Raw genomic sequence first — 14,935 nt, 5'->3', positions numbered from 1 at the left:
AACCATATATATATATATATAGTGTAAAAATATAACTTCACCATAGTACATTTTAATAAATCTATTACTCTTTTAAATTATATAGATGGTATAAATTATATAGATATACAGAGAAGAAGTGGTCATATCACGATCTTACCTATTGACTAGTTTTTAAAGTCAATTCCAAGTATATACTTAGATATACATAATTTTTAGAGATGAGCGGGTTCGGTTTCTCTGAATCCGAACCTGCACGAACTTCATGTTTTTTTTCACGGGTCCGAGCGACTCGGATCTTCCCGCCTTGCTCGGTTAACCCGAGCGCGCCCGAACGTCATCATGACGCTGTCGGATTCTCGCGAGACTCGGATTCTATATAAGGAGCCGCGCGTCGCCGCCATTTTCACACGTGCATTGAGATTGATAGGGAGAGGACGTGGCTGGCGTCCTCTCCATTTAGATTAGGAGAGAGAGAGAGAGATTGACCTGAGGCTGATACTGTAGAAGAGAGTGCAGAGTTTAGTGACTGACCACAGTGACCACCAGCAGTGCAGTTGTTTTATTTAATATATCCGTTCTCTGCCTGAAAAAAACGGTACACACAGTGACTCAGTCACATACCATATCTGTGTGCACTGCTCAGCCCAGTGTGCTGCATGCCTGCATCATCTATGTATATATTATATATCTGACTGTGCTCAGCTCACACAGCTTATAATTGTGGGGGAGACTGGGGAGCACTGCAGTGCCAGTTATAGGTTATAGCAGGAGCCAGGAGTACAAGACAGTCACATACCATATCTGTGTGCACTGCTCAGCCCAGTGTGCTGCATCATCTATGTATATATTATATATCTGACTGTGCTCAGCTCACACAGCTTATAATTGTGGGGGAGACTGGGGAGCACTGCAGTGCCAGTTATAGGTTATAGCAGGAGCCAGGAGTACATATTATATTAAAATTAAACAGTGCACACTTTTGCTGCAGGAGTGCCACTGCCAGTGTGACTGACCAGTGACCTGACCACACTGACCACCAGTATAGTTAGTAGTATACTATATTGTGATTGCCTGAAAAAGTTAAACACTCGTCGTGTGACTTCACTTGTGTGGTGTTTTTTTTTTCATTCTATAAAAAACTCATTCTGCTGACAGACAGTGTCCAGCAGGTCCGTCATTATATAATATATATACCTGTCCGGCTGCAGTAGTGATATATATATATTTTTTATATCATTATTTATCATCCAGTCGCAGCAGACACAGTACGGTAGTTCACGGCTGTAGCTACCTCTGTGTCGGCACTCGGCAGTCCATCCATAATTGTATACCACCTACCCGTGGTTTTTTCTTTCTTTCTTCTTTATACATACATACTACTACATCTCTTTATCAACCAGTCTATATTAGCAGCAGACACAGTACAGTACGGTAGTTCACGGCTGTGGCTACCTCTGTGTCGGCACTCGGCAGTCCGTCCATAATTGTATACCACCTAACCGTGGTTTTTTTTTCTTTCTTCTTCATACATACATACTACGACATCTCTTTATCAACCAGTCTATATTAGCAGCAGACACAGTACAGTACGGTAGTTCACGGCTGTGGCTACCTCTGTGTCGGCACTCGGCAGTCCGTCCATAATTGTATACCACCTAAACGTGGTTTTTTTTTCTTTCTTCTTTATACATACATACTACGACATCTCTTTATCAACCAGTCTATATTAGCAGCAGACACAGTACAGTACGGTAGTTCACGGCTGTGGCTACCTCTGTGTCGGCACTCGGCAGTCCGTCCATAATTGTATACCACCTAACCGTGGGTTTTTTTTCTTTCTTCTTCATACATACATACTACGACATCTCTTTATCAACCAGTCTATATTAGCAGCAGACACAGTACAGTACGGTAGTTCACGGCTGTGGCTACCTCTGTGTCGGCACTCGGCAGTCCGTCCATAATTGTATACCACCTAACCGTGGTTTTTTTTTCTTTCTTCTTCATACATACATACTACGACATCTCTTTATCAACCAGTCTATATTAGCAGCAGACACAGTACAGTACGGTAGTTCACGGCTGTGGCTACCTCTGTGTCGGCACTCGGCAGTCCGTCCATAATTGTATACCACCTAACCGTGGTTTTTTTTTCTTTCTTCTTCATACATACATACTACGACATCTCTTTATCAACCAGTCTATATTAGCAGCAGACACAGTACAGTACGGTAGTTCACGGCTGTGGCTACCTCTGTGTCGGCACTCGGCAGTCCGTCCATAATTGTATACCACCTACCCGTGGTTTTTTTTTCTTTCTTCTTCATACATACATACTACTACATCTCTTTATCAACCAGTCTATATTAGCAGCAGACACAGTACAGTACGGTAGTTCACGGCTGTGGCTACCTCTGTGTCAGCACTCGGCAGTCCGTCCATAATTGTATACCACCTAACCGTGGTTTTTTTTTCTTTCTTCTTTATACATACATACTACGACATCTCTTTATCAACCAGTCTATATTAGCAGCAGACACAGTACAGTACGGTAGTTCACGGCTGTGGCTACCTCTGTGTCGGCACTCGGCAGTCCGTCCATAATTGTATACCACCTAACCGTGGTTTTTTTTTCTTTCTTCTTCATACATACATACTACGACATCTCTTTATCAACCAGTCTATATTAGCAGCAGACACAGTACAGTACGGTAGTTCACGGCTGTGGCTACCTCTGTGTCGGCACTCGGCAGTCCGTCCATAATTGTATACCACCTAACCGTGGTTTTTTTTTCTTTCTTCTTCATACATACATACTACGACATCTCTTTATCAACCAGTCTATATTAGCAGCAGACACAGTACAGTACGGTAGTTCACGGCTGTGGCTACCTCTGTGTCGGCACTCGGCAGTCCGTCCATAATTGTATACCACCTAACCGTGGTTTTTTTTTCTTTCTTCTTTATACATACATACTACGACATCTCTTTATCAACCAGTCTATATTAGCAGCAGACACAGTACAGTACGGTAGTTCACGGCTGTGGCTACCTCTGTGTCGGCACTCGGCAGTCCGTCCATAATTGTATACCACCTAACCGTGGTTTTTTTTTCTTTCTTCTTCATACATACATACTACGACATCTCTTTATCAACCAGTCTATATTAGCAGCAGACACAGTACAGTACGGTAGTTCACGGCTGTGGCTACCTCTGTGTCGGCACTCGGCAGTCCGTCCATAATTGTATACCACCTAACCGTGGTTTTTTTTTCTTTCTTCTTCATACATACATACTACGACATCTCTTTATCAACCAGTCTATATTAGCAGCAGACACAGTACAGTACGGTAGTTCACGGCTGTGGCTACCTCTGTGTCGGCACTCGGCAGTCCGTCCATAATTGTATACCACCTACCCGTGGTTTTTTTTTCTTTCTTCTTCATACATACATACTACTACATCTCTTTATCAACCAGTCTATATTAGCAGCAGACACAGTACAGTACGGTAGTTCACGGCTGTGGCTACCTCTGTGTCGGCACTCGGCAGTCCGTCCATAATTGTATACCACCTAACCGTGGTTTTTTTTTCTTTCTTCTTTATACATACATACTACGACATCTCTTTATCAACCAGTCTATATTAGCAGCAGACACAGTACAGTACGGTAGTTCACGGCTGTGGCTACCTCTGTGTCGGCACTCGGCAGTCCGTCCATAATTGTATACCACCTAACCGTGGTTTTTTTTTTCTTTCTTCTTCATACATACATACTACGACATCTCTTTATCAACCAGTCTATATTAGCAGCAGACACAGTACAGTACGGTAGTTCACGGCTGTGGCTACCTCTGTGTCGGCACTCGGCAGTCCGTCCATAATTGTATACCACCTAACCGTGGTTTTTTTTTCTTTCTTCTTCATACATACATACTACGACATCTCTTTATCAACCAGTCTATATTAGCAGCAGACACAGTACAGTACGGTAGTTCACGGCTGTGGCTACCTCTGTGTCGGCACTCGGCAGTCCGTCCATAATTGTATACCACCTAACCGTGGTTTTTTTTTCTTTCTTCTTCATGCATACATACTACGACATCTCTTTATCAACCAGTCTATATTAGCAGCAGACACAGTACAGTACGGTAGTTCACGGCTGTGGCTACCTCTGTGTTGGCACTCGGCAGTCCGTCCATAATTGTATACCACCTAACCGTGGTTTTTTTTTTCTTTCTTCTTTATACATACATACTACGACATCTCTTTATCAACCAGTCTATATTAGCAGCAGACACAGTACAGTACGGTAGTTCACGGCTGTGGCTACCTCTGTGTCGGCACTCGGCAGTCCGTCCATAATTGTATACCACCTAACCGTGGTTTTTTTTTCTTTCTTCTTCATACATACATACTACGACATCTCTTTATCAACCAGTCTATATTAGCAGCAGACACAGTACAGTACGGTAGTTCACGGCTGTGGCTACCTCTGTGTCGGCACTCGGCAGTCCGTCCATAATTGTATACCACCTACCCGTGGTTTTTTTTTCTTTCTTCTTCATACATACATACTACTACATCTCTTTATCAACCAGTCTATATTAGCAGCAGACACAGTACAGTACGGTAGTTCACGGCTGTGGCTACCTCTGTGTCGGCACTCGGCAGTCCGTCCATAATTGTATACCACCTACCCGTGGTTTTTTTTTCTTTCTTCTTCATACATACATACTACGACATCTCTTTATCAACCAGTCTATATTAGCAGCAGACACAGTACAGTACGGTAGTTCACGGCTGTGGCTACCTCTGTGTCGGCACTCGGCAGTCCGTCCATAATTGTATACCACCTAACCGTGGTTTTTTTTTCTTTCTTCTTCATACATACATACTACGACATCTCTTTATCAACCAGTCTATATTAGCAGCAGACACAGTACGGTAGTTCACGGCTGTAGCTACCTCTGTGTCGGCACTCGGCAGTCCGTCCATAATTGTATACTAGTATCCATCCATCTCCATTGTTTACCTGAGGTGCCTTTTAGTTGTGCCTATTAAAATATGGAGAACAAAAATGTTGAGGTTCCAAAATTAGGGAAAGATCAAGATCCACTTCCACCTCGTGCTGAAGCTGCTGCCACTAGTCATGGCCGAGACGATGAAATGCCAGCAACGTCGTCTGCCAAGGCCGATGCCCAATGTCATAGTACAGAGCATGTCAAATCCAAAACACCAAATATCAGTAAAAAAAGGACTCCAAAACCTAAAATAAAATTGTCGGAGGAGAAGCGTAAACTTGCCAATATGCCATTTACCACACGGAGTGGCAAGGAACGGCTGAGGCCCTGGCCTATGTTCATGGCTAGTGGTTCAGCTTCACATGAGGATGGAGGCACTCAGCCTCTCGCTAGAAAAATGAAAAGACTCAAGCTGGCAAAAGCAGTAGCACCGCAAAGAACTGTGCGTTCTTCGAAATCCCAAATCCACAAGGAGAGTCCAATTGTGTCGGTTGCGATGCCTGACCTTCCCAACACTGGACGTGAAGAGCATGCGCCTTCCACCATTTGCACGCCCCCTGCAAGTGCTGGAAGGAGCACCCGCAGTCCAGTTCCTGATAGTCAGATTGAAGATGTCAGTGTTGAAGTACACCAGGATGAGGAGGATATGGGTGTTGCTGGCGCTGGGGAGGAAGTTGACCAGGAGGATTCTGATGGTGAGGTGGTTTGTTTAAGTCAGGCACCCGGGGAGACACCTGTTGTCCGTGGGAGGAATATGGCCGTTGACATGCCTGGTGAAAATACCAAAAAAATCAGCTCTTCGGTGTGGAACTATTTCAACAGAAATGCGGACAACAGGTGTCAAGCCGTGTGTTCCCTTTGTCAAGCTGTAATAAGTAGGGGTAAGGACGTTAACCACCTCGGAACATCCTCCCTTATACGTCACCTGCAGCGCATTCATAATAAGTCAGTGACAAGTTCAAAAACTTTGGGTGACAGCGGAAGCAGTCCACTGACCAGTAAATCCCTTCCTCTTGTAACCAAGCTCACGCAAACCACCCCACCAACTCCCTCAGTGTCAATTTCCTCCTTCCCCAGGAATGCCAATAGTCCTGCAGGCAATGTCACTGGCAATTCTGACGAGTCCTCTCCTGCCTGGGATTCCTCCGATGCATCCTTGCGTGTAACGCCTACTGCTGCTGGCGCTGCTGTTGTTGCTGCTGGGAGTCGATGGTCATCCCAGAGGGGAAGTCGTAAGCCCACTTGTACTACTTCCAGTAAGCAATTGACTGTTCAACAGTCCTTTGCGAGGAAGATGAAATATCACAGCAGTCATCCTGCTGCAAAGCGGATAACTGAGGCCTTGACAACTATGTTGGTGTTAGACGTGCGTCCGGTATCCGCCGTTAGTTCACAGGGAACTAGACAATTTATTGAGGCAGTGTGCCCCCGTTACCAAATACCATCTAGGTTCCACTTCTCTAGGCAGGCGATACCGAGAATGTACACGGACCTCAGAAAAAGACTCACCAGTGTCCTAAAAAATGCAGTTGTACCCAATGTCCACTTAACCACGGACATGTGGACAAGTGGAGCAGGGCAGGGTCAGGACTATATGACTGTGACAGCCCACTGGGTAGATGTATGGACTCCCGCCGCAAAAACAGCAGCGGCGGCACCAGTAGCAGCATCTCGCAAACGCCAACTCTTTCCTAGGCAGGCTACGCTTTGTATCACCGGTTTCCAGAATACGCACACAGCTGAAAACCTCTTACGGCAACTGAGGAAGATCATCGCGGAATGGCTTACCCCAATTGGACTCTCCTGTGGATTTGTGGCATCGGACAACGCCAGCAATATTGTGTGTGCATTAAATATGGGCAAATTCCAGCACGTCCCATGTTTTGCACATACCTTGAATTTGGTGGTGCAGAATTATTTAAAAAACGACAGGGGCGTGCAAGAGATGCTGTCGGTGGCCAGAAAAATTGCGGGACACTTTCGGCGTACAGGCACCACGTACAAAAGACTGGAGCACCACCAAAAACTACTGAACCTGCCCTGCCATCATCTGAAGCAAGAAGTGGTAACGAGGTGGAATTCAACCCTCTATATGCTTCAGAGGTTGGAGGAGCAGCAAAAGGCCATTCAAGTCTATACAATTGAGCACGATATAGGAGGTGGAATGCACCTGTCTCAAGCGCAGTGGAGAATGATTTCAACGTTGTGCAAGGTTCTGATGCCCTTTGAACTTGCCACACGTGAAGTCAGTTCAGACACTGCCAGCCTGAGTCAGGTCATTCCCCTCATCAGGCTTTTGCAGAAGAAGCTGGAGACATTGAAGGAGGAGCTAACACGGAGCGATTCCGCTAGGCATGTGGGACTTGTGAATGGAGCCCTTAATTCGCTTAACAAGGATTCACGGGTGGTCAATCTGTTGAAATCAGAGCACTACATTTTGGCCACCGTGCTCGATCCTAGATTTAAAGCCTACCTTGGATCTCTCTTTCCGGCAGACACAAGTCTGCTGGGGTTGAAAGACCTGCTGGTGAGAAAATTGTCAAGTCAAGCGGAACGCGACCTGTCAACATCTCCTCCTTCACATTCTCCCGCAACTGGGGGTGCGAGGAAAAGGCTCAGAATTCCGAGCCCACCCGCTGGCGGTGATGCAGGGCAGTCTGGAGCGACTGCTGATGCTGACATCTGGTCCGGACTGAAGGACCTGACAACGATTACGGACATGTCGTCTACTGTCACTGCATATGATTCTCTCACCATTGAAAGAATGGTGGAGGATTATATGAGTGACCGCATCCAAGTAGGCACGTCACACAGTCCATACTTATACTGGCAGGAAAAAGAGGCAATTTGGAGGCCATTGCACAAACTGGCTTTATTCTACCTAAGTTGCCCTCCCACAAGTGTGTACTCCGAAAGAGTGTTTAGTGCCGCCGCTCACCTTGTCAGCAATCGGCGTACGAGGTTACATCCAGAAAATGTGGAGAAGATGATGTTCATTAAAATGAATTATAATCAATTCCTCCGCGGAGACATTGACCAGCAGCAATTGCCTCCACAAAGTACACAGGGAGCTGAGATGGTGGATTCCAGTGGGGACGAATTGATAATCTGTGAGGAGGGGGATGTACACGGTGATATATCGGAGGGTGATGATGAGGTGGACATCTTGCCTCTGTAGAGCCAGTTTGTGCAAGGAGAGATTAATTGCTTCTTTTTTGGGGGGGGTCCAAACCAACCCGTCATATCAGTCACAGTCGTGTGGCAGACCCTGTCACTGAAATGATGGGTTGGTTAAAGTGTGCATGTCCTGTTTTGTTTATACAACATAAGGGTGGGTGGGAGGGCCCAAGGACAATTCCATCTTGCACCTCTTTTTTCTTTTATTTTTCTTTGCGTCATGTGCTGTTTGGGGAGGGTTTTTTGGAAGGGACATCCTGCGTGACACTGCAGTGCCACTCCTAAATGGGCCCGGTGTTTGTGTCGGCCACTAGGGTCGCTAATCTTACTCACACAGTCAGCTACCTCATTGCGCCTCTTTTTTTCTTTGCGTCATGTGCTGATTGGGGAGGGTTTTTTGGAAGGGACATCCTGCGTGACACTGCAGTGCCACTCCTAAATGGGCCCGGTGTTTGTGTCGGCCACTAGGGTCGCTAATCTTACTCACACAGTCAGCTACCTCATTGCGCCTCTTTTTTTCTTTGCGTCATGTGCTGATTGGGGAGGGTTTTTTGGAAGGGACATCCTGCGTGACACTGCAGTGCCACTCCTAAATGGGCCCGGTGTTTGTGTCGGCCACTAGGGTCGCTAATCTTACTCACACAGTCAGCTACCTCATTGCGCCTCTTTTTTTCTTTGCGTCATGTGCTGATTGGGGAGGGTTTTTTGGAAGGGACATCCTGCGTGACACTGCAGTGCCACTCCTAAATGGGCCCGGTGTTTGTGTCGGCCACTAGGGTCGCTAATCTTACTCACACAGTCAGCTACCTCATTGCGCCTCTTTTTTTCTTTGCGTCATGTGCTGATTGGGGAGGGTTTTTTGGAAGGGACATCCTGCGTGACACTGCAGTGCCACTCCTAAATGGGCCCGGTGTTTGTGTCGGCCACTAGGGTCGCTAATCTTACTCACACAGTCAGCTACCTCATTGCGCCTCTTTTTTTCTTTGCGTCATGTGCTGATTGGGGAGGGTTTTTTGGAAGGGACATCCTGCGTGACACTGCAGTGCCACTCCTAAATGGGCCCAGTGTTTGTGTCGGCCACTAGGGTCGCTTATCTTACTCACACAGTCAGCTACCTCATTGCGCCTCTTTTTTTCTTTGCGTCATGTGCTGATTGGGGAGGGTTTTTTGGAAGGGACATCCTGCGTGACACTGCAGTGCCACTCCTAGATGGGCCAGGTGTTTGTGTCGGCCACTAGTGTCGCTTAGCTTAGTCATCCAGCGACCTTGGTGCAAATTTTAGGACTAAAAATAATATTGTGAGGTGTGAGGTATTCAGAATAGACTGAAAATGAGTGGAAATTATGGTTTTTGAGGTTAATAATAATATGGGATCAAAATGACCCCCAAATTCTATGATTTAAGCTGTTTTTTAGTGTTTTTTTAAAAAAACACCCGAATCCAAAACACACCCGAATCCGACAAAAAAAATTCGGTTAGGTTTTGCCAAAACGCGGTCGAACCCAAAACACGGCCGCGGAACCGAACACAAAACCAAAACACAAAACCCGAAAAATTTCAGGCGCTCATCTCTAATAATTTTATATAATGTGACAAGAACACTGGGATAGTGTTTGAGGGCAGGTATATTTGTCCCAGGTTCTTGTCTTACATGTTTTAGAAAATGTTAACTTCTAGGAAAAATGCTTTTTGTTTTGTCTGAACCTTTTCAGTTTGCTGTAAAAGCTGGGTAAAGGCTCTGAGAGAGAGATAAGGCGAGTTCTAGACATTGGGCCCAGTTCGGGTCTTTGGCCTCACAGAGGGCTAATCAGGGTTTCAGCTGTGTAAGAGTGATATAGTGCTTCTAACCTGATTAGTATGGGCAGACTGCCTGGGAAGGCTGCAGGATCTGTGTGTGAGAGACACGCTTTCTGATGCAAGTAAGCTATACAGTATGTACTGAAGAACTCTGTGTTTTGTTTAGTGACAGTTAGGAACGTCTTATGTTTAGTTAGTGCCGGACAGGCAAGGTATTTTTATTTTGGGGTTTGTTTTATTTTCTGTTTCAATAAAACTGGCCGGGGTCAGTTGTACCAGAAACTGGACTTGTGTTGTTCCTCAGCTGCTGCGTGCTGCCATATTCCCCAGGAAAAGGCACCTTGCACCCCTACAGTGTTACAACTTGGTGGAGAATGCGAGCAGGCCGTTCTGCGCATAAGTGAAAGCAGCAGCTTTGTGAGGCCTGCAGAAAACGGTGGTTTATGCAGATACAGCCCAGTGTGAAGTTACTGAGACTCACCCCTGAGGGTTTGATATATGTCCTGGGTGAAAGCAGCTGCAAAGCCGCCTGAAAAATCTGTTGACATGGAGGATCTGCTTAAAGCCTTGCTGCAAGCTACAGCGGCTCAGCAGGAGGCCAACCGACAGCAGCAGGTGGCAATGGAGGAAAATTGGAGACTACAGCAGGAGGCCAACAGACAGCAGCAGGTGGCAATGGAGGAAAATAAGAGACAACAGCAGGCAGTTGTTGATGAACTTTACAGGCAACAGCGTCAGGATAGAGAGGCCTTAGCAGAAGTGGTGCAGAGACTTGCAGCTCGGGTTGGAGATGTGGCCGTCAGTGCTCCAACCAGTTCTAGTTCTATACGAGCCAGTCACTTCCTGCAGAAAATGACAGAGGCTGATGATGTGGAGGCCTATCTGACCACGTTTGAAAGGACTGCCGAGCGTGAGAACTGGCCGAAAGCACAGTGGGCCAGTCTGCTGGCACCTTTCCTGTCAGGTGAGCCCCAAAAAGCTTACTTTGATTTAAGCCCTGCTGAGGCTCGGGACTATGATAAACTAAAGACTGAGATCCTGACCCGCCTGGGAGTCACGCTGTCAGTACGAGCACAACGGGTGCACCGTTGGCTGTACGCCATGGAGAAGCCTCCGCGCTCCCAGATGCACGACCTTATTCAGCTAACAAAAAAATGGCTACAGCCAGAGACATTAACTGGTCCCCAGATGGTGGAAAGAGTCGTCATGGACCGCTACTTGAGATCTTTGCCCATGGTCCTGCGCAAGTGGGTGAGCCATGGAAACCCGGGTACTGCTGACCAATTAGTGGACATGGTAGAGAGGTATTTGGCAGCAGAGGAACTACTGATGACCACCCAGCAACCCATAGATCCTCGACAGCGCCCTTCAGTAAAGACTGGTAAGACTGTTCCGTGGGAAAACGTTGCTGGGCGGTTAAGAGAACGCAAGGCTGGAGAGACTGTAAACACTGGCCCTGGAAACAGGCCAATGGGGCTAGAACAGTCTATGCTGCCCAAATGGGTTGATAATCGTGTGGTTAAATGTTTTAGGTGTGGTATGCCAGGTCATGTTATTGCCAATTGCCCAGTCACGCAAGAACCCATGCAATGTGATGCTGCCTTTGAATGTCGCAGAATGTCTTTCTTTGCTAGGTTAGCCTGTACTGTGGTACCTTCACCTGAGCTGGAAAAACAAATGTGTGATGTGTTCTTAGAAGGTAACCGGGTAGAGGCCTTGCTAGATTCAGGAAGTTTAGTTACCCTCGTGAAAGCTGGGTTAGTGAACCCCTTAAAGGTCCAGCAAATACCTATTGGGGTAACTTGCATACATGGGGATACCCAACATTATGCCACTGCTGAGGTGAATACAGAAACTTGTTGTGGGTCAGCAATGGTTAAAGTGGGACTGGTCCCTACCTTGGTGCATGAGGCCATAATAGGGAGGGATTTTCCTCATTTTTGGAAACTGTGGGAATCACGGTTATCAACAGATGTGAGAAGTAAAAAGCCAGTTGATAATACCGGTGATTTTATGGATGTACGTGGGTCTTCGGAACTTTCTGGCCCTTTGCCTTTTGCTAGTTTGGCTGGGGAAGTGACAGATGGGGAGTCCAGTGAGGACCCTCTTGCCGGGAACAGAGACATAGTAGTTAGAACTGAAAGCGTGCCTGACCTGGAGGTAAAGAAGGATCTGTTTGCGTCTGAACAGTTAAAGGATCCTACCTTAATAAAGGCTAGAGAGAATGTTAAGATTGTTAATGGGGAACCTGTGGTACCAGGTGACAGGGTTACGTATCCCCACATGGCCATCTGTAATGAGCTCTTGTACCACATTGTCAAAAGGGGTGAGGATGTGGTGGAACAGCTGGTAGTTCCCCAGCCTTATCGGAGAACGGTACTAGATTTAGCTCATAGTCACGTTACCGCAGGACATTTAGGGGCAGAAAAAACCACTGAAAGAGTTTTACAAAGGTTCTTTTGGCCAGGGGTTTATAAAGAAGTGTCTGAATATTGTTCTTCCTGTCCTGAATGCCAGTATCATGCCCCTAGACCCCATTTCAGGAGCCCACTAGTTCCCATGCCTATTATAGAGGTCCCGTTTGACAGAATAGCCATGGATCTCGTGGGGCCCTTGTTAAAGTCTGCTCGGGGCCATCAGTATATCCTGGTAATTATGGACTATGCCACTCGATATCCTGAGGCTGTCCCTTTACGCACTATCACAACCAAGGCGATAGCTAGGGAGCTGGTGCAGGTATTTAGTAGAGTGGGAATACCAAAAGAAATTTTGACTGACCAAGGTACTCCATTTATGTCAAGGATCATGAAAGAATTGTGCAAGTTATTTAAGGTCACTCACCTCAGGACGTCCATCTACCATCCCCAAACTGACGGGTTGGTGGAAAGGTTTAATAAAACATTAAAAAGTATGTTAAAAAAGGTTGTTGAGAGAGATGGGAAAAACTGGGATTGTTTGTTGCCCTACTTGTTAATGGCCATCAGAGAAGTTCCTCAGTCCTCTACGGGGTTTTCTCCATTTGATTTGTTGTATGGTAGACACCCCAGAGGGCTGTTGGATGTTGCCAAAGAGACGTGGGAAGGACAGCCCACTCCTTATAGAAGCGTTATTGAGCATGTAACACAAATGCAGGATAGGATTGCAGCCGTGGTACCTGTTGTCAGAGAGCACATGGAACAGGCCCAAAGTGCTCAACAGAGGGTCTATAACCGGAGTGCCAAGATACGGGAATTTGCTCCTGGAGATAGAGTTCTTGTTTTGGTACCCACTGTGGAAAGCAAATTCCTAGCTAAATGGCAGGGTCCATTTGAGATTAGGGAAAAAATGAATGAGGTTAATTACAAAGTATACCAGCCGGGAAAGAGAAAACCCGAACAGATCTACCATGTTAACTTAATCAAACCCTGGAAAGATAGGTTGTCTCTGTCAGCGGAGCCTTGCCCTTCGGTGTCTTCACCCCGGTTGCTTCCCGCAGTGAAGGTGTCAGAGACATTATCAGCTGATCAGAACAATCAGGTTAAAGAATTTCTCATCCAAAATAGGGAGGTATTTTCAGAGCTGCCTGGCCGAACGACCATAATAAAACATGACATTGTCACAGAACCAGGGGTCAGGGTTCATTTAAAGCCATATAGGATTCCTGAAGCTCAGCGAGAAGCTATTTCTAAGGAAGTTAAAACCATGTTAGAACTTGGAGTCATAGAGGAGTCTAACAGTGAGTGGTCCAGTCCCATAGTGCTCATCCCGAAGCCCGACGGTAGCATACGCTTCTGTAATGACTTTCGTAAGTTAAATGAGGTGTCCAAGTTTGACGCATACCCCATGCCCCGTGTGGATGAGCTTGTAGAAAGGCTGGGAACAGCCAGGTTTCTCACCACATTGGACCTGACCAAAGGTTACTGGCAAATACCTTTATCTGATAGCGCCAAAGAAAAAACAGCCTTTTCGGTTCCGGAGGGGCTGTACCAGTATAAGATGTTACCCTTTGGGTTGCATGGGGCTCCAGCAACCTTTCAACGGGTGATGGATAAAATTTTGAGGCCCCATAGAAAATATGCAGCTGCCTATTTGGATGATGTGGTAATTCACAGTACAGACTGGGGGTCACATTTGGTTAAAGTACAAGCAGTACTGGACTCAATCAGAGAGGCAGGGTTAACTGCTAACCCAAAGAAGTGCTGCCTCGCAATGGAGGAGGTCAAATACTTGGGCTTCACCATAGGCAGAGGTCTGATTAGGCCCCAATTGAATAAAGTTGATGCTATTCAAAACTGGCCTCGTCCAGTGAATAAAAAACAGGTAAGGGCTTTTTTGGGAATTACTGGGTACTATAGACGGTTTATTCCTAATTTTGCGACCACAGCGGTGCCGTTGTCAGACCTTACCAAAGGGAAGCAGTCAAATGTGGTGAAATGGAACCCTGATGCAGAAAAGGCGTTCCAAGCGTTAAAAGTGGCTTTGTGTTCACAACCGGTGTTGATAACACCAGATTTTTCAAAAGAATTTGTGGTACAGACAGATGCCTCAGAGGTAGGGATAGGTGCTGTGCTGTCCCAAACCAGAGATGGGGACGAACACCCTATCATTTATTTGAGTAGGAAACTCAATGAGCATGAAAAAAGGTATGCCATTGTGGAAAAGGAGGCTTTGGCCATTAAGTGGGTACTAGATACCTTGAGATATTACCTCTTGGGTAGACAATTCAGACTAGTGACAGACCATGCCCCTTTAAAATGGATGTATGTAAATAGAGGCAAGAATGCTCGTGTAACTAGATGGTTTCTAGCGTTGCAGGACTTTAAGTTTACTGTCGAACATAGACCGGGAACACAATTGGCCAACGCAGATGCATTGTCTCGCATCTTCTGTTTGGGGGCTACAAGTGTTCCGGCCCCTAGGTCGAAACAGGGGAGGGGGATATGTGACAAGAACACTGGGATAGTGTTTGAGGGCA

Source organism: Pseudophryne corroboree, chromosome 2 (assembly GCF_028390025.1).
Source record: "Pseudophryne corroboree isolate aPseCor3 chromosome 2, aPseCor3.hap2, whole genome shotgun sequence".
NCBI lineage: Eukaryota > Metazoa > Chordata > Amphibia > Anura > Myobatrachidae > Pseudophryne > Pseudophryne corroboree.
This window is presented reverse-complemented; position numbering follows the sequence as displayed.